The sequence below is a fragment of the Mustela lutreola genome, chromosome 5, assembly GCF_030435805.1.
Source record: "Mustela lutreola isolate mMusLut2 chromosome 5, mMusLut2.pri, whole genome shotgun sequence".
NCBI lineage: Eukaryota > Metazoa > Chordata > Mammalia > Carnivora > Mustelidae > Mustela > Mustela lutreola.
The window spans coordinates 105,692,603-105,719,272 of NC_081294.1; the positions used below are offsets into that span (position 1 = coordinate 105,692,603).

General features: G+C 41.7%; 1 protein-coding gene and 1 long non-coding RNA gene across 2 annotated transcripts in view; one reads left to right on the top strand and one right to left on the bottom strand.

Annotated features, from left to right (window-relative positions):
- The window catches only part of ARSB (arylsulfatase B), a 181,840-nt gene that overhangs the window by 105,659 nt on the left and 49,511 nt on the right, over positions 1–26,670 (bottom strand). The gene's annotated exons all lie outside the window — the stretch shown is intronic.
- On the top strand, positions 12,620–13,424 carry LOC131832391 (uncharacterized). The gene is made up of 2 exons (XR_009354035.1): positions 12,620–12,793; positions 13,198–13,424. It is a non-coding gene; the product is annotated as an uncharacterized LOC131832391 (long non-coding RNA).

Genomic DNA, 26,670 nt, shown 5'->3' on the forward strand with positions numbered 1-26,670 from the left:
AGTCACCCTATTCCTACCTCCTCACCCCCCAGCAACCCTCAGTTTATTTCATGAGATTAAGAGGCACTTATGGTTTGTCTCCCTCCCAATCCCATCTTGTTTCATTTTTTCCCTCCCCACCCGGCACAACCTCCACTCTCAAATTCCTCATATCAGAGAGATCATATGATAATCATCTTTCTCTAACTTATTTTTCTTAGCATAATACCCTCTAGTTCCATCCACATTGTTGAAAATGGCAAGATTTCGTTTCTTTTGATGGCTGCATAGTATTCCATTTGTGTGTGTGTGTGTGTGTGTGTGTATACACACCACATCTCTATCCATTCATCTGTGGATGGACATCAAGGCTCTTTCAATAGTTTGGCTACTGTGGACATTATCTGCTATAAACATTGGGGTGTACGTGCCCCTTTGTGTCACCACATTTGTATCTTTAGGGTAAATACCCAATAGTGCGATTGCTGGGTCGTAGGTAGATCTGTTTTCAACTTTTTGAGGAAGTTTCCTGCACACTGTTTTCCAGAGTGGCTGCACCAGCTTGCATTCCCACCAACAGTGTAAGAGGGTTCCCCTTTCTCCACATCCTTGCCAGCAACTGTCATTTCCTGACTTGCTAATTTTAGCCATTCTGCCTGGTGTGAGGTGGTATCTCACCGTGGTTTTTTTTTTTTTAAAGAATTTTATTTATTTGACAGAGAGGGATCACAAGTAGGCAGAGAGGCAGAGAGAGAGGAGGAAGCAGGCTCCCCGCTGAGCAGAGAACCTGATGTGGGGCTCGATCCCAGGACCCTGGGATCATGACCTGAGCCGAAGGCAGAGGCTTTAACCCACTGAGCCACCCAGGCGCCCCACCGTGGTTTTGATTTGTATTTCCCTGATGGCCAGTGATAACATTTGAATTAAGAAACAAAAATAAATAAATTAAAAAAAAAAACAAACCTGAAACCAAAAAAAAGAAGAAGAAAGGATAAAAGATGGGAAACAACTGGTCTCTAAAACTTAAAATGGGAGGTGCCTGACGGGCTCAGTGAATAGAGCATGCAACACTTGATCTTGAGGTTGAGTTTGAGCCCCATGCTGTGTGTAGAGCTAATTTTTAAAAAATTAAATAATTAATTAACTAAATGGAAATGGAAACTGAAAAAATGGTGTCCTAAGTTATTACAGTAGGCAAACAACTGTACTTTTTCTGTAGTTGAAAGCATTGGTGGTCACAGATTTTAGTGAGCCTTAAACTTAAGTTGTAAGATAAATACAGAATGCTGTGAGTTTCTCTCACTTAGGAGGCATGGGTTTAATCTCGATATTCCCGATCCCCTAACAAGTAGCCCAGAAGCCCTGTGTCTAGGGTACTTAGGGCCAGCAAAAATACCACATGTCTGTTCTAGACTCTTTTAAAATTAAAGGCCTTCTTGTTTTCTCTTCAGGTTGATCTTGAAAGAATGCTTGATATCTTTAACTAATGAAGTTATGAATTTCAGGGCAAACAAAAGTCATTTGGCACTTCGAAGAAGTATCACAGTTTACTCACGAATTATTTGGCTCCCTTTTCAAACCAGAATTTTCTTTTTTCTTTTCTTCCTTCCTTTCTTTCTTTTTCTTTTCTCTCTTTTCTTTTCTTTCTTTCTTTTTTTTTTTTTTTTTTTACTAGCTAGCTGTTTATCCATCAGTAATGCTAATCAAGAAATAACAGATGGAAACGAGTCACAGAAGTTCTTCAGAGTCTGTCAGGTCTCAGAAGAGCAAGAGTAAAAATACCATCAACAGAGAGAAAAAAGAACTGCAGTTACATAATTACAAGTACTAGATCCTTGTACGGCAACAAAGATGGCAATGGAGGGCAATGATTTTTCGGAGAGAATTAAGGCAGAAAAGGTAACCTATTCCATTTGGGCAAGCACCAACTACATCGTCCTTAGGGTTTCCCAGAAAAACCAAGAAACCAAACTCTGTGAACAGGCAGTTCTGTTTGCCCAAAGCTCCCTTCTTCTCTTTTTTCTTTTTCTTTTTTTTCTTATGTAGAAGCCATAAAGATATTTGATTCTTATTTTCTGTACCCAAAGCTCTTTTCTGAAGTTTATTAAATGGTAAAGGATCTCACTGAGGTATGAGTGTCTACTTATGGAACAGAGACAAGTCATCAGCACAATCCTCTTTGGAGAACCATATAAGAGTAAAACATTTAATGACAGAAATAAAAACAACACAAAATACCTAGGTACTACAAAGTTTAAGAGACTTTAACAAATAACACAAATGCTGAATACATATTTAATAAAAATAAAAGAACACAATTCCTCTGGATTTGCTGATGACAATTGCTCCAAAGCCAAAGCAAAACCAACTGGTTTTGGGTCCTCCTGACCATACCTGGTGTCAGAACCCCTTCTACAGGGGGGTACCCAGGGTGAGTGAGGAGAAATCAGGTGACCCTGGACATCCTAACCAGGTGCTGGGGAGGGAAGGCAGCAGAAGAGAAAGTGTGGGAAGCAGTGGGGCTCTGTGCCTAATGAGAAGCAAGAGGCTAAATGGAGGGGTGTGGGAAGAAAGAGGTCCGAGAAAGACAAATACCATGTGATTCCCCACATCTGCGCAAGCTAAAAAAGTAAATATAAGTGGAATCAGACCTATAAAAACAGAGAACGCACTGACGGTTGTCAGAGGGAAGGGACAGAGGGATGGGCAGGATGGTTGAAGGGGGGTGGGAGATACAGGCTTCCAGTCATGGGCTGGAGAAGTCCCAGGCATAAAAGGCACAGCACAAGGAATAGTCAGTGGTACTATAAGAGTGATGTATGAGACGGACGGCAGCTGCGCTAGTGGTGGGCACAGTATTACATATGGAGATGGGGAATGACTATGCTATACACCGGAAACTAGCCTAATGTGGTGTGTCAACTCAACTGAAATTTAAAAATTGGAAGGAAGGAAGGGAGGAAGGGGTTTGGGAAACTCAGTGTCTCCTGAACAGTCACAAACCAGGATTAAAAAAAAAAAAAAATCAAATCAAAATAAATGCCCCTGGATAACCACAGTGGGCATCACCAAGTCCCTGCAATCAGACCCTAATGCAGCGCCCACTTAGTCTCAGACACAATGATATGTATGCTGTGCGGCTCCCTCATTCACCGCAGACTAGAATCCACAAATCAGAAAGGTGCAGAGCCCTGGAGATGGTCTCTGCAGAGAGTAAAGGAATACGAAGAAGGGGACGGCGAGGCCCTTTGCGTTTCCCTGTGCCCAGTGTGGTGAGACCACAACAGACGACCATGACTGCAGGCTCAGTGGCCCTCCTAGCACAGTATGGAAGAGGGTAGAGCTGCAATGATGAATGCTTTTCATTTGCTGTTGAGAAGAGCACAGATATGGCAAGAGATGGTCCGAGTCTCCATAGGTAAGGGGGTTGTGGCGGGATCTAGATGGGAGCATGATACAAAAAGGCCCTGCACGAAGGCGGTTTCTGTAGAGAATGGCTGTGTACCAGACACTCCTGAGCTTCAGCATGCTGGGTCTCTGGATGGGAGCCAGCAATGGGGCAAAGAGACCTTGAACTGACTGAGATGATCTGAACGGACTGACCCCAGGTTTCCTTCACCCAGCAGAAATGGACCCCCAGCAAGCAGTATTATGTTCATTTCTGGGGAGAAGAGCAGAAGCAAGTCATACTTCTTGCATATCTAAGTTCCTGACAGAAGTCTGTCATCATTGCACATACGTGTAAGTGCTATGGCTGGATGCCCTGTGCCGGACAGACAAAATAGTTGTTAGGTTATTTTGCAGGTGAAATAGAAGGTGAATCCATCTTTATTGTAGTTGTTTAGTATTTATTGTGGATGTGGTAATCTGTGACCCGTCTGTGGACTCATTCACAGATTTTACCTTTGTGTATAAGAGCAACCATAAGGACTGGGAAAGTTCTGAAATAGGAGAGAAAAGAAAGCTTGTTTATATCAGAGTTCTCAAGCCTTTCAATCTGAAACCCCATTTTTATAACCAATATTTTATAGTGCTCCCTATACTGTCTTATAATGGAATTCAGACAAAATATTATAGTTACACACCTAACTTTTCAAAAAAATTTAAAAAGATTTTTATTTATTTATTTTTGACAGAGTGATAGAGATCACAAGTAGGCAGAGAGGCAGGCAGAGGGAGAGAGAAAAGCAGGCTCTCTGCTGAGCAGGGAGTCCAATGTGGAGCTCAATCCCAGGAGCCTGGAATCATGACCTGAGCTGAAGGCAGCTGCTTACCAACTGAGCCACCCAGGAGCCCTACACACCTAATTTTTAAAACAACTCTAAATGTAATAAAAAGGACAGTAATCAATTAGCTCGTATTTCATATGAGGATATGCAAGCTCAATCCTTGAAGATAGAACAAAGCAGTTAGATCATTTCACGTACTACGTATTTGAATAAATCTGTGCTTAAAGGAGGCCGTTGTAGACTAGAAGTACAGAAAAATCAGAGAGGCAGGTATGAATGCTAAAATAAAAATTAGGAGAGTAAGTGTGTAGCAAACCACATGAAAATGGCCTTATGTTTACATGCATACTTGAGTTGGTTCTAGACTCAAAAAACCATAAGCATGATTTTTAATCTTCATGACTACATAGCAGGACAATGAGGGCGGCCCCTCATTGTGTGGTGTTAGTAGGGGCGTGTGCATCCCAGGCCTCTGCCCACTGAGTGCCAGAGCAACTAACCAAAGTTCCAAAATGTTTCCAGTTGGAACTAGTGGCCTACGTGAAGGTAAACTGGGACATACAGCCAGGGATAAGTAGTAGCCTCGCTGTCAAGAGGTTTGGCAGATAACATTCATTACTTTGTAAATTTGCTGTAGTTTGGAGTCTGGCCTAAAGCTTTGCGAGCTCAGAAGTAATTCTACTAGCCCATGGAAAGCAGCCCCAGCTCTCAGGAAAGAACAATTATAAATGCTATAGATATCAGAACGTCAACTGGTTTACCATGTAAATGTACCTGTCGCAGTGGCGGGTATATTCATGCCCCATGTGAATGGATGAAGTGCACGGGAAGCTAAATGGACATCAGATTTCCTGGCGCAGAAGGACTCACTGCCTCACTACTGATACACAATTTATTTGTACTTTTCTTTGCATAATCTCATCATAAAGGAATTCCTTTTCATCTAAAACAAATTAAACTGCACTAAAATATTCAAAAATACAATGAAAGAATGTTTCTTTCTTGGAAAAAGGAAATTAACCAAGTTTTAACCATTTTTTCCAGCAACTAATTCTCAAGAACCTACTCACATTCTCTCAAAAACACATAGGTAGCTCTATATCTATTAAGGAAGTTGAAATTTGTGGTTAAAAACTTCCTAGGAAGAAAATTCCAGGCTTAAATGGCTTCACTGGCAAATTCTGTCCCACACTTAGGGAGAAATACTACTAGTTCTACACAAACTCTTCCAGAGCATAGAGAAGCCTAAGCTTCCCAACTCATTCTATGAGGCCGGCACTACTCTGATTCCAAAACCAAAGACATTACAAAAATGAGAGAGAGGGAGGGAGGAAGGGAGGGATGGAAAAAGAAGGAGGGAGAGAGGAGAGGAAGAAGGAAGGAAGCTACAGTAAACAAAAGTGCAAAAATCTTTAAAATTTTAGTGAATCAAATCCAGCTATATACAAAAATGATAATGCATCATTGTATTCAGCTTCTGTTGATGCTATGACAAATTACCACAAACTTAACAGCTTAAACACCACAGATTTGTCATCTCGTAGTTCCATAGGTTAAAAGTCTGAAGCAAATCTCATTGGGAATCCATGTGTCAGGAAGGCTTCGATCCCTTTTGGAGGCTGTAGGGGAGAACCTGTTTCTTTGCTAGGTTCTAGCTTCTAGTTTCTAGAAGCCACTGGGATTCCTAGACTCAAGACCTTCTTTGTCTCTTTTCAAAGCCAGCAATAGCTAGTTGAGATTTTCTTGCATTTTATTACTTTAACTTCTTTTCTTTCCCTCTCCTTTTTTTTTTTTTTTTGACGATTTTATTTATTTATTTGAGAGAGAGAGAGACAGTGAGAGAGCGCATGAGAGGCGAGAAGGTCAGAGGGAGAAGCAGACTCCCCATGGAGCTGGGAGCCCGATGCGGGACTCGATCCCAGGACTCCAGGACCGTGACCTGAGCCGAAGGCAGTTGCTCAACCAACTGAGCCACCCAGGCACCCCCCCTCTCCCACTTTTTTAAAAAAAATATTTATTTATTTGAGAGAGAGAGAGAGAGAGCAAGTACATGCATGAGAGAAAGAAGGGGCAAAGGGAGAGGGAGAAAGAGAATCTCAAGCAGACTCCCCACTGATCAGGGAGCCCAGCATGGGGCTCAATTTCACAACCCGTTAAGACCATGACTTGAGCCAAAATCAGGAGTTGGATGTTCAACCGACTGAACCACCCAGGTACCTCTCTCGTCTTTTAAAGACCCCTTTTAAAGACCCCTGTGATCACATTATGCTTATAAGATAACCTTCCCAATTTAAGGTATGATAACGGGCAACCTTAATCAATCTGAAGCCTTAATTCCCCTTTGTCTATAATGTAACATGCCCATAGTTTCAGGGCCTTAAACTGAGCACACATCTTTGAAGGAAGAAAGCGGAACATTACTCCACTTACCACTATCATGATGATCACATGATGTTTATCCTAGTCATTTTCAAATACAAGAATAAAGTTGAAAGAATTACACTACCTAACTGTAAGACCTACTATATTAAACCACAGTAATCAAGACAGCATGGTACTAGAAGAGGAGCTTGATAAAAGAACGATACTTAAATGATTATCTGATACTTAGCAAAACAAACCAACCGAGAAAAATGTCTATACAACAAATTATTCTTAGAGTGATCAGATACCTAGCAAAACAAAACAAAACCCAACCTTGACGAATCCTACCTCACAACATACCTAAAAAATAAAAATGGATATTAGAATTCTTTTTTTTTTAAAGATTTTATTTATTTATTTGACAGACAGAGATTACAAGTAGGCAGAGAGGCAGGCAGAGAGAGAGGAGGAAGCAGGCTCCCAGCTGAGCAGGAAGTCCCGATGTGGGGCTCGATCCCAGGATCCTGGGATCATGACCTGAGCCGAAGGCAGAGACTTTAACCCACTGAGCCACCCAGGTGCCCCGGATATTAGAATTCAAACAAAGATTAAGATATGGGCACAACATTTGAACAGATATTTCTCCAAATAAGATGAGCACATGAAAAAAATGTTCAGTATCATTAGTCATCAGAGAGATACAAATCAAAACCACAAGGAGATACCACTACACATTCAGTAGGATAGTTATAATCAATAGCAAGTGCTGGAGAGGATACAGAGAAACTGGAACCCTAAGACACTGCCAGGGGGAATGTAACATGGCTTTACTGATTTGGAAATACTTCGGCAGTTGCTTAAAAAGTTAAGCATGGAATTACTACAATTATACATCTATCCTGTATTTTATGCCCTTTGGATGAGAGGGAGGTTGAAGAAAAAAAATCCTACCTTCAGGAAAACTCTCCCTGGTGTCACAGCATGTACATTCTGCTTTGTGGGAATAGTCCCAGCCTGCCTACTCCATGTATATTTCAGAGCACAAGCAAGGCAGTTGCTCAGGACAAGAGATGTGATTCTTCTAGACAGGGCCCTCTGAATACCACCCCAGTTATGAAAACCCAGAGCTTCCAAGATATGTCAGATTCTTTGTTCTTGTTTTCACCAACCCATCAAACTGACTTGGCTTCTTTGAAAAACAGTAGATCTCTGCTGGCAACAAGGTGTCTCTTAAAGACCCTTCTTTTAACCTTTTCAATTTTTCATTGGGGCCTTTTGTGATCAGCTGACCCTATAAAACATCTGCCTGGCATGTGAGACACAAAACTCTTTTTTGGAAAAATCTTCGTACATATCCAAAGAGACTGCTTCATTGTTTATTCCATTTTTAGTTTCCTGCAAGTTTAATGTGGAATCAAGTGGAAAATGACTTCAAAATACATAAGATATTACATGAATCTTTTCCATACTTCGCACAATCATGAAGATACATTAACCTTATCAGCGATGAAATGGTATGTTAGTGATTTCTTTTTTATTTTATGATTTACATAAAGTAAAAGTCACTTGTTTTGGTATGGAGATCTATGAATTTTGACAGTCATATAACCAGTGCCACAATTACAGAACAACTCCATCAAACCAGAATCACTCCCTTGTATTGCTCCTTTATAATCAAACCCTTCACCCCACCCTTAAGCCCTGGCAACCACTAATGTCTGTTCCATCTTTGAAAGTTTTGCCTTTTCCAGAGGGCCTTATACAAAGAATTAAGCTTGGGTGCCTGGATGGCTCAGTCAGTTAAGGGTCAGGCTCTTGGCTTTGGCTCAGGTCAGGAGCTCAGGGTCATGAGATCAAGCCCCGCATAAGGCTCTGTGCTCAGCACACAGTCCAGTGGGGAGCCTGCTTGAGATTCTCTCCCTCCGTTTCTGCCCCTCTTCCCACTTGAACATGTGTGTGCGTGTATATGTGTGTGTGCACACATGCTCTCTCTTGGAAAATAAATAAATAAATAAATAATATCTTTAAAAAAAAAGTATCCTACACTGTGAAACTTGTTTGGGTCTGGCTTCTCTCATTCAGCACAATGCAACTGAGATTCATGTACACCAATACACGTATCCATGGCTCGTGCTGTGGGGTGGCAGGGAGGTCCGCGGCAGTGGGGTGCCACAGTTTTATTGAACTGTTGCTTAGTGGAAGGACATCTGAGTTTGCTCCAGCCTTCAGCAGTTACCAAACAGGCTGCTGTGGGTACAGGTTTTTATATAACCATGTTTCCATTTCTGTTGGTTACATCTCCACGACTGGGATTGCCGCTTTCGAGATATTTCCTCCCTCATCTTTGGTTTCAGCATTTGATTACAATGTGAGAGTAGTTTCCTTTGGTTTATCCTGATTTGATTTTACTGATCTCGTATATATGTATAGCTCACCAGATTTGTGAAGTTTTGAGGCATTATTCTTTCATCTTTTTTTTTTTTCTGCCCAATATTTCTCTTCTCCTTAGGACTCTAGTGATATAAATGTTGGATCTTTTAATATTGCTCCATAGGTCCCTACAGCTTGGTTCAATTTTTTTTTCTCTCTCTTTCAGGCGGCATAACGTCTACCAATCTGTTTTAAAGCTCACTGACACTTTCCACTACTATTCTGCTACTGGACCTACAGGATGAATTTTAATTTCAGATATGGTATTTTTCAGTTCTAAAAATTCAGTTTGGCTTCCTCCCACTTTCCCTCCCTCTGTTCCTCTCTCCCTTTCTTCATTCGTCTCTATTTCTCTGCTGAGAACTTCACTTTTCCATGTATTTTAAGAGTATTCAACTGTATCTCATAGAGAATGGTTATAAAGGCTACATTAAAATTTTCATTTGATGATTCCAAAATTTGGGTCATCCCAGCATTGGCCATCTATTGACAATCTTTTTCCATGAGTACTGATCACATTTTTCTGGTTCTTTATATGGTGAGCAATTCTGGATTGTACCCTGGACATTTTGAATATCAAGTTGTAAGACTCTAGGTCTTATTAAAACCCTCTCAAGGATGTTGATATTTGTTTTAGTAGACAACCAACCCAGTTAGATTCTGACTGCAGGTTTCACCTCACTTTCTGTGAATAGTGGTTATAATGTCAGTTTAGTTCTTAAAAGGCTTTGCTATAATGTTTGGGTTCACCCACCGAGTATGCGCCCCCCTCAGGAGTTAGTCTGGGACTTGGGTAGTAGTTTATATCACTGCTGAGTTCTTGAAGCCTTTGCTTTGCTTCTTTGGACTGTGTGGCACATGCACAGCTTAGAGGTGAGCCTGGGGCTTATATCTGTTCATACACAGAACTGGGGGACCCTCTTCCCACCCCTATCCTAAGATTCCCCTCATACTTCCTAGCTTCATAGGGTCCCCTTTTCCTTGTTCCTCTGGTCAGAAAGACAGGTTTCTCTCAGGTGTTAGCCCCTTATTATATTGATTTCCATACAACTGAGGTTGCCTTTGGGAGAAAAGCAGCAAAATAAAAAGAGATAAAGTAATGAAACTCTCCCACACTCTTTGGAAAAGGGGGGCTCCTTTTCACTGGTCCTTTGGTCAGAGAGAATTTTCTTTTGGGATTTCAGGCACCCAAACCCCCACTGCAAACACAAATGCAGGTCCTCAACTGGGGTTGGCTGTGCGGCGGGGCAGGGGAGAAACAAAAGGAACAAAATAGTAACTCCCCTATATTGTCCAGCAAAGGACCACTTTGCCAAACTGCTGTTTAGAAATAGAGGGTCTCACCTGAATATTTTGCTGCCAATGCCTGCTGCATTGTTCTAGAATTTGTTGGGTCCAAGTTGAAAGACAGAGAAGAGAGAACAAATCCCGTAAAACTCACCCCGGGTATAAGGGACTGATAAAGCTTTGACTTCATTCCCATTCACTGTTCCCCTGCTATTGTGCAGTTTTCAGTTGCTCTAAATAGTTGCCTTCTGTATTTTCCAGAGTTTCCAGGTGAAGCCATGAATGAGGAAGACAGGCTTTAGTTGGCTTATTCCATCCGGTCCCTTGCTGGAAGGGTATGCTTAGGATTGTGATGAGAACTGGCCAACAAGAATTGCGATATGGTTTTTGCAGTTGTTGCCATTATTGTCTTATTGTTTGCCTGGGATAATACAGCAGCAGAATGAATGCCACCTCGTATCAGGTAAGCATAAAGAAAAAAAAAAAAAAAGCAGTGATTTCAAAGGACTTAATAAGCACCTGCGAAGTACCCATGACTACTGTGTGCACAGTGGGACCATATGAAAGAGGTCCAAACACAGTCCCTACTCTCAAGGGACAGATCATCCACAGAAGAGCCTGGTCCATGTGAAAAATACAAGACTGTCCATAGGACCAAAAAAGGACACAGAGGGAAAAAAGGGGGGTAAAAACTGGGCAATTAGAGCAGGTAACATTTAATCCCCTGCCCGAATTAGATGGAGAAGAAAAGGCACCTTCCACCAGAGGGCTTGATAGGTTAATTATTCTTCAAAAGTTGGTTTTGTACCTTTTTCTGACACACTGAGTTTATGTGCCCCAAAGGAAACCAAGGGGTGGCTTCTAAGGACGTTTTATGACTCCTGACCCTGTTCTTCTGTCCCCTTCTCTCCATTGGTAGAAAGGCTTTCCAGGACTTCCCTCTTGACGACTGAAAGCCCAGTCATGCCAGAGTGAGTCATGGGCTCTTTCCTGCGGAGTCTTGGATTACCAACAGACAGAATGTTCAATAATTGTTGTAACTCAGCTGGTTGCTGGCATTGTTCACGCGTTTCAGCTGAGTTGAAACATCCGGAAGTTTACTTTTCATATTTTATTTGGGTTTATTCCTACAATCACAAAGGCAACATCTTCATTCTAGGACAGTATTGATTATACTGGAAAAGACTGTGAAGCACTCAGAGAGGCCCTGCCCGGGAGGCCCTGGGAGCAGACCCCCACAGAGCCGGAGGGGCTGTGGCAAGAGCAGCTGACAGATGGCCCGGGTGAGCGCAGTGGGGCCAAGTCCATTGTGAATTTTCACTTGCAGCTGTGTGGAAAGTACCTACGGCGGTGACTCCACGTCTTCGGATTTCTAGCGTTAAATTACGGCAGAGAAGCGAACGTTTTCAAGGGCCGAGCATAGAGGGAGGCCGGTAAACTTTAGCTGGTTTGGGCCGTAGCTACCAGGCATTGCTGTACAGAAAGACAGTTTAAAGGAAAAAGGGGATTCCTGTCACAATCCGGGCCTTGAGCAGAGAGCCCGGACAGCTGGCAGGGGAACCAGACCTGTGGTTAATGGAGATATATCTACTTCCACTCATGGAAACTCAGCTTCCATCTTGCGTGACATCATGCCAAGGCCTGGATTTTCTTTTCTGGAAGGAGGTGTGCGTGGATCCAGAGTTACTGCTTGGCCAGGCCTTCACAGTCATGTGTCAGTGGCCAGACCAGTGACTATGGCATTTGTGCCTTTTCACAGTCTTGTCTGGGAACTTGACCTTCTGTAAGAGACCCTGCTTGGGTCCCCCGCTCCCCATCCCCCCTCCCAGGTCCCCCCTCCTGCGGGCAGGCTGCAGGGAGCGTATTTTGTCGCTTATCTAACGAAAAATAAACAGAGCAATCTGGAGCTAATTTAAGTGGTTTCCCATATCAGGATACAGCTGGGAAAGATTTTAAGCAAAAGGCCCAACAGGAACAATAGTGCTGTGAAGTTGGGCAGCGACGGGGAGCAGCGGGGGAGCACGGGAAGGCCGCTGCAGACAGCCTGGCAGACAGCTGTCAGCCGCTCCAATAACAATCCCCAGAGCCAATGAAAACGGGCAGGGGCCGTGCGGGCAGCTGGGCGGAACACCAACAATGCAAACAGGGGATTCGAGGGGGCGTTCCGAGTGAATGGCTGGAGCGTCAGGGCCGGGCCGCTGGTCTCCCAGGAGCCCTCTGCAGGGCTCCCATGCAACAAAGCCTGGAGAGGAGTCACAGATGAGGGGACAACACTTCATTTCTCCGGAGCACTGGCCAATTTTTTTTTTTTTTTTTTTTTTTTTTTTTTTTTTTTGACGTGCAGGCATCCATGCTAGCTTGATCCTGACTTATGAATCCAGCAAAGCCTGGATAGGAACATCTGTTTTTGACATCAATTTCTCCGACTCCGCAGGCTGGTTGTCTTTTTAACTCTTCGGGTGCTCCTGGCTAGACCTTGAATTTCCTGGTCCAACTCCACAGAGGTGAGAGGGATTGAGGGAGTTAAATGAAGCTAGGGGCTGCTCTTGAAAGAACTTGCAAATGCTTTATATATTAAAACAAAAAACTGTACTTGGATCAGGCTCTTGACAAAGATCCAACCAATGAGGTAAACTGTACAGTCTTAGAGGCAGGGCCTTTCTGTGCAGAGAATACTGAATTGGAAGCACAGAAACCTGGGCTCTCTGTCTGCTTCTGCCACAGCCAATGACCTTATCCTCCTCTTCATCATTCAATCCGGGATGTTAGTTCATGCTCACACCTTCCTTCCCAAAAGGGCTCAATTTCGTAAAAACGTCCCTCTGGTAAGAGCAGCCTTTGGGTCTGTTACAGAACAATTCCGTCTGTTTAAAGGTAACTTTAAATAATCCATGTCTGTATTCTAAAGGAAGAAGAGTTCCAGGGCGCCTGTGTGGCTCAGTCGATTATGTGTTCAACTCTTGGTTTCGGCTCAGGTCATGAGACTGAACCCCACGTCAGGCTCTGTGCTCAGCAGAGAAACTGCTTGAGATGCTCTCTTCCCCTGCCCCATTCCCGCTCATGGTAGTGTGCACACACACACTCCCCCTCTCTCAAATAAATAAATAAAATCCTTGAAAGAAGAATAATTCCATTTGGAAGTTTCAGTTAAAAAATACACAAATGAAAAAGTAGAAATTGAAGATTTCATTAGTCACTCTTCCATCTATTATTCTATCATATTTGACAATAAATTTTTAAACAGCACTGATTATCAAAGTTTCCATGATAATACAACTGATTTTAAGACTAAAATTTCAGGTTGCAAAAAGGCAGAGATATGCATGGGTTTTCTGAGAATAGAAAAGAATACGAAAACTTCTAGAAGATAAAAAGGTAGGAAGGCCGGGCATTATATCCTTTAGAAATATAATATCCTAAAAACAAAACAAAACAAAAAAAGCAACAAAAACAAAAAAAGAAATATAATATCCTTTCCATTTCTATCTGTGTGATATCCTTTGTAAGTTTGGACAATGATTGCTTCAAAAACATCCAAGCACACTTAAAAACCCAACTACCTGAACATACAAAATCTCTTTAGGACAGCTCTCATACAATAGCATGTATCAGAATCCCCTAGAAAGTTTGTTAAGACACAGGTGACTGGGTCCCACCTCCAAAATTTCTGGTCTTAGGAAGAGGCCTGAGAATTTGCATTTCTAACAAGTTCGCAGGTGATGAGGATGCTTCTGGGTCTATGCCCTGAGAACCATTACTTCAGAGAGAGATGTATAGTTAGTTAAAGTCAACCAGTTTTACTCAGTATCCTTTATTGTTCTTTTGAATCACTGGTCAAATGTGGATGAAAAATCAAAGCGGAAAAAGAAGCAAGAACACAAACGGGTACGGAATCAACGCAAAATATTCATAAAAAGTCACACAAAGAGAAAATGGCTGATCCTTAACTTTTGTGAGGATTAAATTATAAAGGTAGTTGTTTCCTGAAGGGCAAAATGGTTCTTAAGGAAGGAAAAAATGTGGCAAAGGAGAAGGCTTTATAATAATGAGTCTCTGAGTCTATACCGTACTAGTGGCTTTCACCCTTCGACCTGGCTACACGGCAGAATCACTTGGGAATCCAAATCTTTGGGGTGGGCTTTCTAGCTGGCCTGCAAACACAGAGAAGATTGTGAACTTGCCTAGAAGAAAGTATTTGAATTTCCACGGGTGGAGTACAGAATCTCAAACGGTATCAGAGAGATCAACATGAAGACGACGACGTCAAGAAAGATGCAGAGCATGTGAGAAATGTCCCAACTGGTCAGAAACAAAGCCACAGTCACACTTCTCCTGAAGCCCGTCCAAACCTTTATCACATTATTTGACTGCAATGTAATAATAATTAAAAAGACAGAAAAAGGGAGTACTTGGGGAGATTCTGAAATAGAGACCTCAGTATACACAACAGTAAGGTCAATTACCATCTTGGAGATTCCAGGGGTTTCATTCAAAGTAGCTGTTTTAAAAACCAAGGAGTCAATGCAAGCTCCCACCAATTCTGGAACTACACTTCTTCTTTTTTTTAGATTTTATTTTTTTTATTTGACAGAGAGAGAGAGAGAGAGCACAAGCAGGGGGAGAGGGAGAAGCAGGCACCCCACCGAGCAAGGAGCCCAGTGTGGGGCTTGATCCCAGGACCCTGAGATCATGACCTGAGCCAAAGGCAGATGCTTAACCCACTGAGCCACCCAGGCATCCCTGGAACTACACTTCTAATGAATGGTTATGTAACCTGTCCTTCACCATCTGTAACCCAAATGGCTGCAGTGATGTTGGTTAATACCCTTCTTGTAGTACACGAGACCATATGGATTTGAAGACTAAGGAAAAAGAGAGAAAATGGATGACAGTGATGCTACCTGGCGGCCCTAAGAGCTCACAGGCAGATCTCTTGCCGGCAAACCATTTCTGTCCTCTTAACAGTGATATCACCACAGTGCACTGAGAGGGGTTTGCCAGAGGGAACGGGAAGTCATAGAGTGCCTGGTGAGGCCCACAGCTTGTCTGTGACTCAGCCTACTTTATAGGACTCAAAATGAATTAAAACTACGTTTTTAAAAGCCGTATCTCCACCTGGTTCCCATCATGGTTTTTTGGCGAGCAGGAAAAGGACCTGTCAGTTTCTGTCTGCAGGAGGTAAAAAAGAGACAGCACATTTCGGGGAAAAGCAAATAAACCCATTTGCCATGAGGGTTTCAGGTTTACGGGCACAGCAGGTGGGTCAGGAAGTGCAGGACGGGTCCAAATTATGGCAACAGCAGCCTTTCCCTCCGCCAGGCAACACACCACCACGTGGCCAAGGAGAGGGTATATTTTGAACTCAGGAAAGGGAACAGTGGTCAGATAGGAACTTCTCCAGCTACCTGACTAAGGCACTTATATTTTACGGAAACTTTTCTCTCTTGGGATCAATTCACAATGCCATTATCCATTCCCATTTCTTCATAAAAACCGAACAGACGGTCAGAAATGGTTTTTAAAGAAGTTTTGCTGAAAGATTATTCAAGGCATTAGACAGAGGAATCCAGTTATCATTTTGATCACTTAAAAGCTTTGTTCCTGTTTACTGAAAACATGCTGACCCTTGCAGGCAGGCCTCAGGGAGTCAGTGGGATCCTGCAGGAATGCTCCCTGGTCGACTAAGGCAGGGGCTCCTTCCCCAGACCTTTTCCTGCCAGCCAATAACATGATGGGAGCCGAGCTTTTAAAAACTTAGTTTTAATTCACTTTCTGTATCATAAGGTAGGCTGAGTCCCAGAAAAAAGCAGCAGTTTGGGATGGATTTAGTATTTTTCCTATCCTGCTGCATGATGGAATCTATTTACTTTATTTGGTTTTCAAGTTTCTCACCATATGATCAGATGTAAACCTCATGGTACTTACCAGTTTATTTTACAAAAATGACTCAGATTTCAACGCTGACTCAGTGTTGCCTGTTTGTGTTTACAAACTGGACATGTTATAAACATTACAATTATTCTCTGACACTGTATGTGCTTCTGCCCAAATATCTAAGGTACCCAAATTTTTAGCCAGTGGGAAAAATACCTTTCTTATCTACCTGTAGTCACCTAGATCATGATTTCTCAAAATGATTGTTATTATTGAAAATTGTTTTTGAAGAATTTTTAATGTCAGGGAAATTTTTACCATAGAAAGGTAAATATTTACCACGAGTGGTAAGATAACAAATAATTTACCATTTTTCTCCTTTCAAGAGTTTTCTACCATGATTATGTGGGTTTTTTTGGTCAGAGCATGATTAAAGTAATTTTTTAAAAAATTAATGAGGACACTAAGAATTTCTTCCAAAAACTTGATATTCAATCTAAAATACGTGTGGCTTAATATATAATAAAATCTATTCTGGTAATCCAAAGTTTAGAAAATACTATTTTTCATGTTAATTTATAAAAAAGAAAGAAATGAACTAGGGAATACCTTTTTTAGAGAGAAAAATAATATTTTAGAGCCAAATTGTTAAAATATATATATATATATATATATATATATATATTTATATATATATATATGAAACAAACCCTCCACGTCACTGCCAATCCTTGGTGCCAGACTTGCTGGAAAAGGATGGTTCACATATCATAGTGGAGGGGGCCACAAATCCTTAAAGCCATATGATGGTGCCAAGATACTCGACATTCGTTATACTTCATGAATGTCTTCTTCTTCTTCTTCTTTTTTTTTTTTTTTAAGATTTTGTTTATTTATTTGACAGACAGAGATCACAAGTAGGCAGAGAGGCAGGCAGAGAGAGAGAGAGAGGGAAGCAGGCTCCCTGCCGAGCAGAGAGCCCGATGCAGGGCTCGATCCCAGGACTCTGGGATCATGACCTGAGCCAAAGGCAGAGGCTTTAACCCACTGAGCCACCCAGGAGCCCCCATGAATGTCTTCTTATGGATATTAAACATTCCTGTTAATTTTCCAGGTATTTTGACAACCAAAAGACTACTTTCTTAGCTCTTGAACTGCTTTTCATTCCTTATTTGTATATTTTTGACTAGTAGAGGCATAGTTCAACTCTGACAGAAACACTCCCTTAGGTCAAATAAATCTGGTCTTCACTATCAATGTGCAATCAGTTTGGTTTCTGTTTCCTATTCCTTTCCTGGATGCTTTATTGAGTTATCTGATAATTACTCGACCAACTAACTACTGTGGCCACCTCAACTGAAACAACTTATCTGGGTGACATATGTAAGCTCTTGGCTTCCTTTTTTGAGCTCCATCAGTCATGTCATAAAGGGCTATTCTGAGCTGCTATTGATACTGTCACTAAAAGGAAACCAGTGATTTCAGGAACTTCTATTCTACATTGAGGCTCGTGGTTAGTAAAACACTCACAGTCAGTCTGAGGCGAGCTAACTCTATACCCTGAGAGAAAAGATGCCCTAGGGGCAGAAATGGGGAAGGTCAAAGAGCTTTCTATGAAACACAAAGACTTCATTAATTTGGAGGAAAAAAAAGTAAAAGGAGGGAGAGGATGTGAAACAGAAGGTAACATGAAACCTGATGTCTTTCAGATCTAAAAGGTGTTTACTTGCTTACTACAGCCGTTATGTAATCTTAGTCTGTGACTTCATTTACACTTTGAGATTAGCATTTACTACAAATATCCTCTAAGATGATGATTCATTGTGTGATTACTAAAGTTTTCGATGAGGTGAACGTGTAGCAAGTGGGGCATGACTTCCATAAAATTCAAGATATCCCAGACATGGATGAACATCTCACGGGTCAAGAGTTAATGGTCACACACTCCTAGTCTGCAAAGACTTCCCCTGCAGATTTTAAGGCAGACCAAGGCCAAGGTACATCAAGGGGTCCTGACTATTGGGAGAATGAGATGGGCCCTTCCTGGGCTGTTCTACTCCAGTGCAAAGAACAACAGACCTGGGCACATGGACAAGCTTTCTTGATCTAAATCCAAGAGCAGCATTGATCAAACTTCTGGGTTAATGTGGTAAAATACTAAATTTGCCTATCTTCTAGAAATACTCAAGTAGAACAAGAGGTCACTGAAATGAGGATCCCATGGAATCCTACCCCAAGACCACCTAAGGATGACCATCCCCAAGGTCATCCTTCTCTTACTGACAAAAATCAAAAAGAGCTAAAACTTCGATTTGTTCTGGAGATAAAATGTTACCTTAATGCCAAGTTTTCTCTTTGAGATTTATAATTTTCCTATTAAGTTATATCATTTATCATGTCCTAAGAGCAATGTCAGTGTCTAAGAAAATCAGAAACAGAGTAGTGAATTAGGAAAGAATTTAGTAACTGGAGGTAGTTATATTCATTCATGGGAGGAGGGGAATCTTTCTGGCCTGTTTTCTAGCAAGAACTATAAAAGCATATATACCTCCACATATGTTTTGCAATGGCACACATTAAAATATCAACCTACTATGTGCCAGTGTTCTAAGCCCAGGGGACATTGTGAAAAGCAAGACAGGGAAAGTCTTTGCTCCCTTGGAGCTTAATTCTGGTGAGGGAGATAGATGGCAAAGTACAGCAAAAACAACCAAAAAGAGAATGCCCACTGTGATAAGTGTTATGCAGAAAACCAAACACCATGATATGACAGACAATGAGGGGGCAGGGAGGGACAACATCAGATGAGGGGTTGACTTGTGAGCTGATTCTTAAAATGACAAGGCATCGGCAGCCCTGGGAAGGTCAAGAGAAGAGAGTGTTGGACGAAGGGAGCTCAAGTTCAAAGTCCTCTCTAATACAGTTTCAGGTTGTATGATACATTATGCCAAAACTTCTTTTAAAATAAAGACTGTATCAACTATATTCCTGATAATTTTCTGTTGTCAAGAAAAATGTAAGCTAAATGATACTGAGCAGTAAAACACAAAGAAACTTTTTTAAGTATCATCACTTCTCTTCCATTACCTGTTCCCCACTCACCTACTTAATTTCACTGACATTTGTTTACATGATAGCAGATGTGTTTGCATGAAATCCTTGTGTTTGAATACAATCGTGTTTAAAGGTGGCAAGTTAAACCATGGGTTCAAGGAGAATTGAGGGAAACTGAACACTCTTCAATCAAATTTGGCCAAAATCAGTTAACTTCTTAGAAACCTACAACGGAACGAGAGATAGACAAAACTCAAACTGTCACCGCAGTTGGCCCATCTCATCTGCATCATGAGATAACCCGAAACACAAGCAATTCATAGGTTTTTTTTTTTTTTTTTTTTTTTTTTACTGTACCTTTGATTCAGGTAGAGAGTAGATTTATTAGTAAGTAGTAATTTATTGTTTCTCATAGGAAAAGTGTCTCCATATTCTAAATGGAATATCATAGATAACATATTTTATTTTTTTAAAAAGATTTTATTTATTTATTTGACAGAGAGAGATCACAAGCAGGCAGAGAGGCAGGCAGAGAAAGAGAGAGGAGGAAGCAGGCTCTCAATGCGGGACTCGATCCCAGGACCCTGAGATCATGACCTGAGCCAAAGGCAGCAGCTTAACCCACCAAGCCACCAAGACGCCCCATAGCTAACATATTTTTACATCCAGAAATTGTGATGCTACTTTTATGTAGTAAAACTACCATTCCTAATACCTCCATTAGATGTAGTCAGAAGCCTTAGGAAGGCAATATATTGTCAATTTTTTAAATAAAGCTTCTTTTAAGTGGAATTACACTTTAGAAAACTTTTCAGGATGTTCTGATTGGGTTTATAGTAGAATACATCTAATTTGATTTGTAAGAGTCTTTCATATATACACAAAATATTTTATTTTAGAATAGTTTTAGATGTACAGAAAAATTGCAAATGTAATGCAGAGAGTTCCCATAAAACCCATATTCAGTTTCTTTCATGGTTAACATCCTACATTAATGAGTCTTACACATTTTGGGGACAAAAATCTCAATTTCATGTGCACACATACACACACACTTGAAGAACTTTCAGCCTGACATGGTGTTTCTTATATGGTTCAGTATAAAAATTATAATCCTTCAAGACCTTTTCTTAATGTCTGGTATCTTTTAACTTTAGAATAATGATTTAGTAAATAAAGTAATTCTTTTCCAGACATTTTTAGAGTCAAAGCAATTTTTTTTTTTTTTTTACCAAAAGGCCATGACCAAATAATTATCTAATTAGCCAAAAGAGGTTTTTTTTTCTCAGCTCAGAAAGGAATTAGAAATTACAACCATGAAAGACTGTTAATTGGGTTTTCACAGAAGCATGAAGTACTAGAGCTTTTTTTGTTTGTTTGGCTCTTCTGCCATGAAGGTTCCCCCCATTAACCCTTTATCTTCTGCATGACAGCACCAGTAAAATGCTGCACTTTAGTAGTGGAAGGGAATCAAAACAGAGTCATATTTTTTCTTAAGTATGTGATTTCTATATGTGCACCATTTCAAGACAGGAAAGTAGGAGCCCCATTCCTCAATCTGTGCTAAGACAATGGAGGCAGGGCAGGGGAATGACCCTCTGGAGCTCTCGTGGGAGTGCCGGCTACAACTACAGCAGCCCGTCTCAGCCCAGGCTGGAGAGTGGTCAAAATAGGGCATGCTGGAGGGACCACAGAGTCCTTATTCCATACCACCAATATCTCCTTACCACAAAGGTCAGCACTTCTGCATTTCTGAACAAGGAGAGACTGCCGCTGCCAGGAGCTGGCTTGGCCTGGACTCCAGGTAGGATTAGCATACAGTCCAAATGCCTGCGGGAGTTTGGTTAAGTTTGATTCACATTTTATGTGCTTAGCATGGAGCTTTGCATAGAGGAACCACTGAAAGAGTATGTGCTGAACAGGTGAAGGAATAAAGAATTCACTCTCCCCTAAAAGAACTGCAGACACTTGGGGTTAGACGTAGCTGTTGGAGCCCCGAAACTAAGGGCTATCCAATAAGGCAACCAGAGGAGGACATCTGAATTTTGAGACTTGGCTCATCTGGAGACACTTCTTAGCTCCCAGACTCCTGCTTAGCAAGCCATTCTCCTGGGGGACGTTGAATACATTTTCAGAGAAAGTCTCCTTCACATCCAAAGAGGCAGGAGGAGGGAAGAGCAGCAGAAGTTCTTTTTACGACAAGTGAAATCTAGAATTGCTCTCAGTGGTGTTCTCTGGGAAAAGAAACTGACAGGCTGGAGAACAGTGGTAGGTAGACAGACTTATTTTTCACGCAAAAACTTTTGGACACTTGAAAATTTGTACTTCGTGCATTAGGAGACAAAAAATAAAGTAAATTACTATTTAAAAATGAAGTCTGGATGAAGCCATTGACCTAGAACAAGACTCCTGTGCAGGAATCACAGGATGGTCTTGAATAGGAGGCAGGATGGAAGGGAGGGGTCCAAAGGCGCACCGTGGACAGCGATCTCAGAGAGTCCGCTACCCTCTGGCCGTGGACAGCACCTGCATGAGTACCTGAGCAGGTACATCAGTGGGTGGTGAGGCTGGGTGGGCAGCAGGGACTCCTGCCTCCAGAAACAGGCTGAAGAGGATCACCTTTCAGCACCCAGACTCTCATCTCCAAGGAGTTCCGCACACCTGGGGATCTGACTGCAAATCCTACCTCTTTGCAGCTCCTGAATCCTCCCCCTCTGCTTCCACTCCTCACAGAGCACCATCAACAGATGTCCTTCTCTCCAGAGTCTCTGGCTCTCCCCACTTCCTCTGCAGCCTTAGTGTTCATCACCGGACTTCCTAATTTTTCCTACTCTTCTCTCAAATCACCATCCCTCTCCCCACAGATTGAAGCTCATGCACTCAGACTATACCACTGACTAATTATTTTATCGCAGGTGTTTTTAATCTCCTGGATCACTGCTGCCATGTTCCTTGAAGATTTCAATGCCCAGCATCCTATCGCTCTCCCCAGTACCATTCCCATCACCCTCTGCAAACCACTGACGATTTCCATATCAATACAGATGATCTTTCTAAAATCCCAGACTCTCAGTGACCTGACCTCCTCTCCTTCATTGATTTTAGCATCTACCCTGTTGTAGCACCTCACTCCCAGACTCATACTCTGGACCTTGAAGTTAAAAATATTTGTAAACAGGGGCGCCTGGGTGGCTCAGTGGGCCTCTGCCTTCGGCTCAGGTCATGATCCCAAGGATCCTGGGATCTGTGATCGAGCCCTGCATTGGGCTCTCTGTTCAGCAGGGATCCCGCTTCCTCCTCTCTCTCTGCCTACCTCTCTGCCTACTTGTGATCTCTGTCTGTCAAATAAATAAATAAAATCTTTTAAAAAAAAATGTGTAAACCCTCCACAATCTTAATCTCAAGCATCACACTCTCTCCAGTGACCACCAACCATCTTATCAGCTTACCTGCTATAGAGTTGAGCTACTCAAAATGGTAGCTCATTAGAACATTGGATATTCACATGCAAAGAATAAAACTGGACCCCTATCTTACAGCACTCACAAAAATTAACTCAACAAGGATTAAAGTCTTAAATGTAAGATATGATACCATGAAACCCCTAGAAGAAAACACAGTGGAAGAACTCCTTGACGTTGGTCTTGGCAATAAATTTCTGGGCATGGCACTCCAAAGTATAAGCAACAAAAACAAAAACAAGTCGGATTACAACAAACTAAAAAGCTGCTGCAATGCAAAAGAAACAATCAATAAAATATTGATTACTAATTGATAATGTAGTAATTGATTACTAAATGATAATATTTGAGCTGTATTACATTGAGTAAAGAATATCATTAAAGCTAATTTTACCTATATCTTTTTAGTTTCTTTTGAACAGAGTTAAAATATGTATATGACTCACATTTGCATTAGATCTCTACTGGACAACATTGATTTAGAGCCTCAATAATTCTTCAACCACCCTCAGGATATATGATCCTTCAATCACATGGCCTTTTTACCACACCATAACAACCCTTCACCAAGTCCTAAATTTCTCTCCTTACCCAGTCACATTGCATGGCCCATCATTATAATCTCTTCTTTTTCATTGTTTTATTTGTCTTAAATTTTTTAACTGAAGTATAATTAACATGAAATGTTATATGAGTTTCAGGTGTGCTATATAATAATTCAATAATTCTATACATTTGTTAGGGCTCATCAAGGTGAGTGTACTCTTAATCCCCTTTACCTATTCCCCCAACCCTCACACGCATCATATTTTCTTTCCTTATTTTTTTTTTTTTTAAAGAGAGCAAGAGAGGGAAAAGGGGATAGAGAGAGAGGGAGAGAGAGAGAGAGAATCTCAAGCAGACTCCCTATTGAGCGTAAACCCCGATGTGGGGTTCGATCTCATGTCCCTGAGATCATGACCTGAGCTGAAATCTAGAGTCAGATGCTTAACCAACTGAGCCTCCTAGGGGCCCCCATATTCTCTTCTTCATACAACTTTGCCCTTGTCTCTTTTCATTAAACTCAACCTCATTAAATTCAACTTTCCATGGCTCCTCAGGTATCCCAAAACCAAGTACCATCATGTTTCTTGGTCAAATTTTGATCATCATTAATTCTCTTCCTACTGGAAGCCCAACGGCTCTAGAGGCAGCACATAACCATTTAAGAAACAGAACGAGTGACAGTTTTAAAGGAAAGACCATTAACCAAAAAAACTTGAAGAGAGTCCTACTCCCACATCCGCCTCACTCTAGCCATGTAACTACAGAATGGATCTTAACCTCTTGGGGCTCAATTTCCTCATGTATAATATGAAGCTCTGGAGCCTTTCTAGCTTCAACATGCTAGGCTTTGCTGAAGACTGTGGGAGTCAGCATGAACGAGGGGCTACGAATAAATGCTTTCTGACACTGTCTTGGGGCCAAAAACAGCAGTTTGCATGCAAGAAGTTTATTTTGGAAGGGAACTCAGAGAGCAGGAATGAGAGACCAGAGTTGCTGAATGAGGAATGAGAAAAAGCCACACACGGATGTTATCAAGCTGGCCACTGCCATGGGTGACTCATGCTCAATCTCACCGGTCCCCATTGAGAACCCAGATGAACTTCACCTCAGAACTGTCACTCTGGGGGGTGTAGGGAGAAAACATTTATGCACTGGCTCCCTGTGAGTAATTGGTGGCCCCGTGGGCATCAACTCCAGCACATTTGGGACACTGAGTCTCTCCATGTTGGAGAACATGGCAAGGCACAATGGTAGCCCTGTGAGAAGCTGACCAAAGCCTACTCTGAACTGGTCACCAGAGCAGCAGCAAGACATGGGGCTATAAGGATCCGCCATGACGCAAAGAGCTGTAGGTGACACACTGTCTTAGTAAGTGTGGTTTCTAAATGAAAGACTAGAGCCAAAGGACGCAGTTGCTTGGTTTTTAGCTATGGGTCACGGTCCCTTAGGCCCATCTCTTCATCCAAAAAGCAAAGAATAACACAAACCTACCTCACATTCTGGGAAAGGCTTGAAACCAGAGTGCTGCCATTCAGTGGCTTAAGAACTTCAGTAATCTTTAAAGACTGAAATGGACTTTGGGGCTTGTGCCAGCTCCAGTCCTGCCCAGTTGCAGATTCTGGGGTCTCCAACATATAGGTTCAGTTCTGTTCAGCCCTGGTTGTTGAGAGCATCACACCCTTACATCCCCCCACCCCCCTCCAACTGCTTACATGTAGGCTTCTGACTTGTTTCCAAACAAGCAGTTTGCTGAAAACAAGGTTCCAACAGCCTCCCTAGCCCTGGGGACCTCCTTTTCTAGAAGGTGCTGGTTTCTGCTCATCTAGCACAGCTGAATGAGGTCCTGCTTCAATGTGGATATTTAAATCCTGAATATGATACAATATGATACAATATTTATACAACAACACATTGCCCAGAGATCATTGCTTTGATGGCCTCAGCAATACAAAATGGCAAAAGCCAGATAGTGATGATAGTAATAATAGCTATAATTATTGAATTCCTACCTCCCACCGGGCCTGGTATCAGGTACTTTACACAAATCTTATTTTACTTTTCACAACAGTCCTCTGAGTAAGTTTTATCCTTATTTGCAGATAAGCAAACTGATACTCAGAAATTTACCTAAAGTCACCCAGTTAGTAAGTGGTAGAATGAGAATCTGAGCTCAGGTCTGTCTGATTACAGGACTCCTGCCCATCTTACCCACTGTCTCTTCAAGATGGATCTCAAAATTCCCATGTTTCCTGGGCCATGACAGATTAGACCTGTCATCAACCTTCTGGAACCAGTCCTATATCCAGCCCAGCCCCCTATCCCAGCCTTGTCCAGAACTGGTTTTGTTCCTTCTCCCTGTCCCCAACATGTCAAGTAGGTCATCTTCCATGGAATTTTCCATTGACCTGAAGCTAGAATCTTTGTTGGCACATTATACTGCTTCATCAGGCATTTGACTTGGGCAGCCTTTTGAAGTTAAAATGTATTATCAATTTCTAGTGTGCTCTCTGAGCTAGAACAAAATCAAGATCCATTACTAAGTTCCAATGATCCAATGATGAGAGATGGAGGCCCAATGCCAAGAACAAGAGAGCAAGGGGAAGAAGATTATGCTTCGGGGAATAGACTGAATTGGAGATGAGATAATAGCATGTAATTTTAGAAGAGCAAAGCACTGCCCCAAATACCAACATTCAAAATGATTTTTCTTTTCCAACTATGCTTCTTGCTTCTTACTCTTTACATATCATATACATGCATGAGGGGGAGAAAGACCCGCTGATCATTACCACTGAACTTGCACACATACTCTCAAGGTCCTCTACACACATTAACCTGTTCCAGTCCTGACTTCTCAATAAAGTCAACAGTGGCTGACTGGCTGGGAATCTTCAAGGAAGAGGCTGTTTATGTCTGCTCCTTTCTGAAACCTCAGACTTGGAACATCTCATTACCATGACCCATCATTTCTTTCTCATTTACAATTCCCAATAGGATCCCTGGTGGATGGTCACAGAGGCTGTGCACTAATCCACAGGGACATGGTTTCTGCATTCTGTAGTAACAAGTGATCTTGCCGAAGTTCCAGAATCAATTAGTGCTTCAAGACATGAGAAAATATTATTGACAAAAGGACAGACATCCCAGAAGAAAAGTAAGTAAGTTCCTGCAGAGGAAATTAATACCACTGCTTTTCAGTCACACACAACAATAAAACTGATCGAATGAGCTGACAAAGCAGTGACAAGTGAGAATGAAGGGAAATTTCCCAGTCTGCCTCCAAGAAGCTGGTGACAACGCCTAAATCCTTTCTGTTGCTACTGGGAGAAAGAAAAGAGTGCCAAGGTCGAGAATTCAATTCTTTACCTCTCTTAATGCTCTAAACATTTTGTAAGTAACTGTATTATTAAACAAAGCACAGTGTAGAATTTAATAAAAGAGGGAGA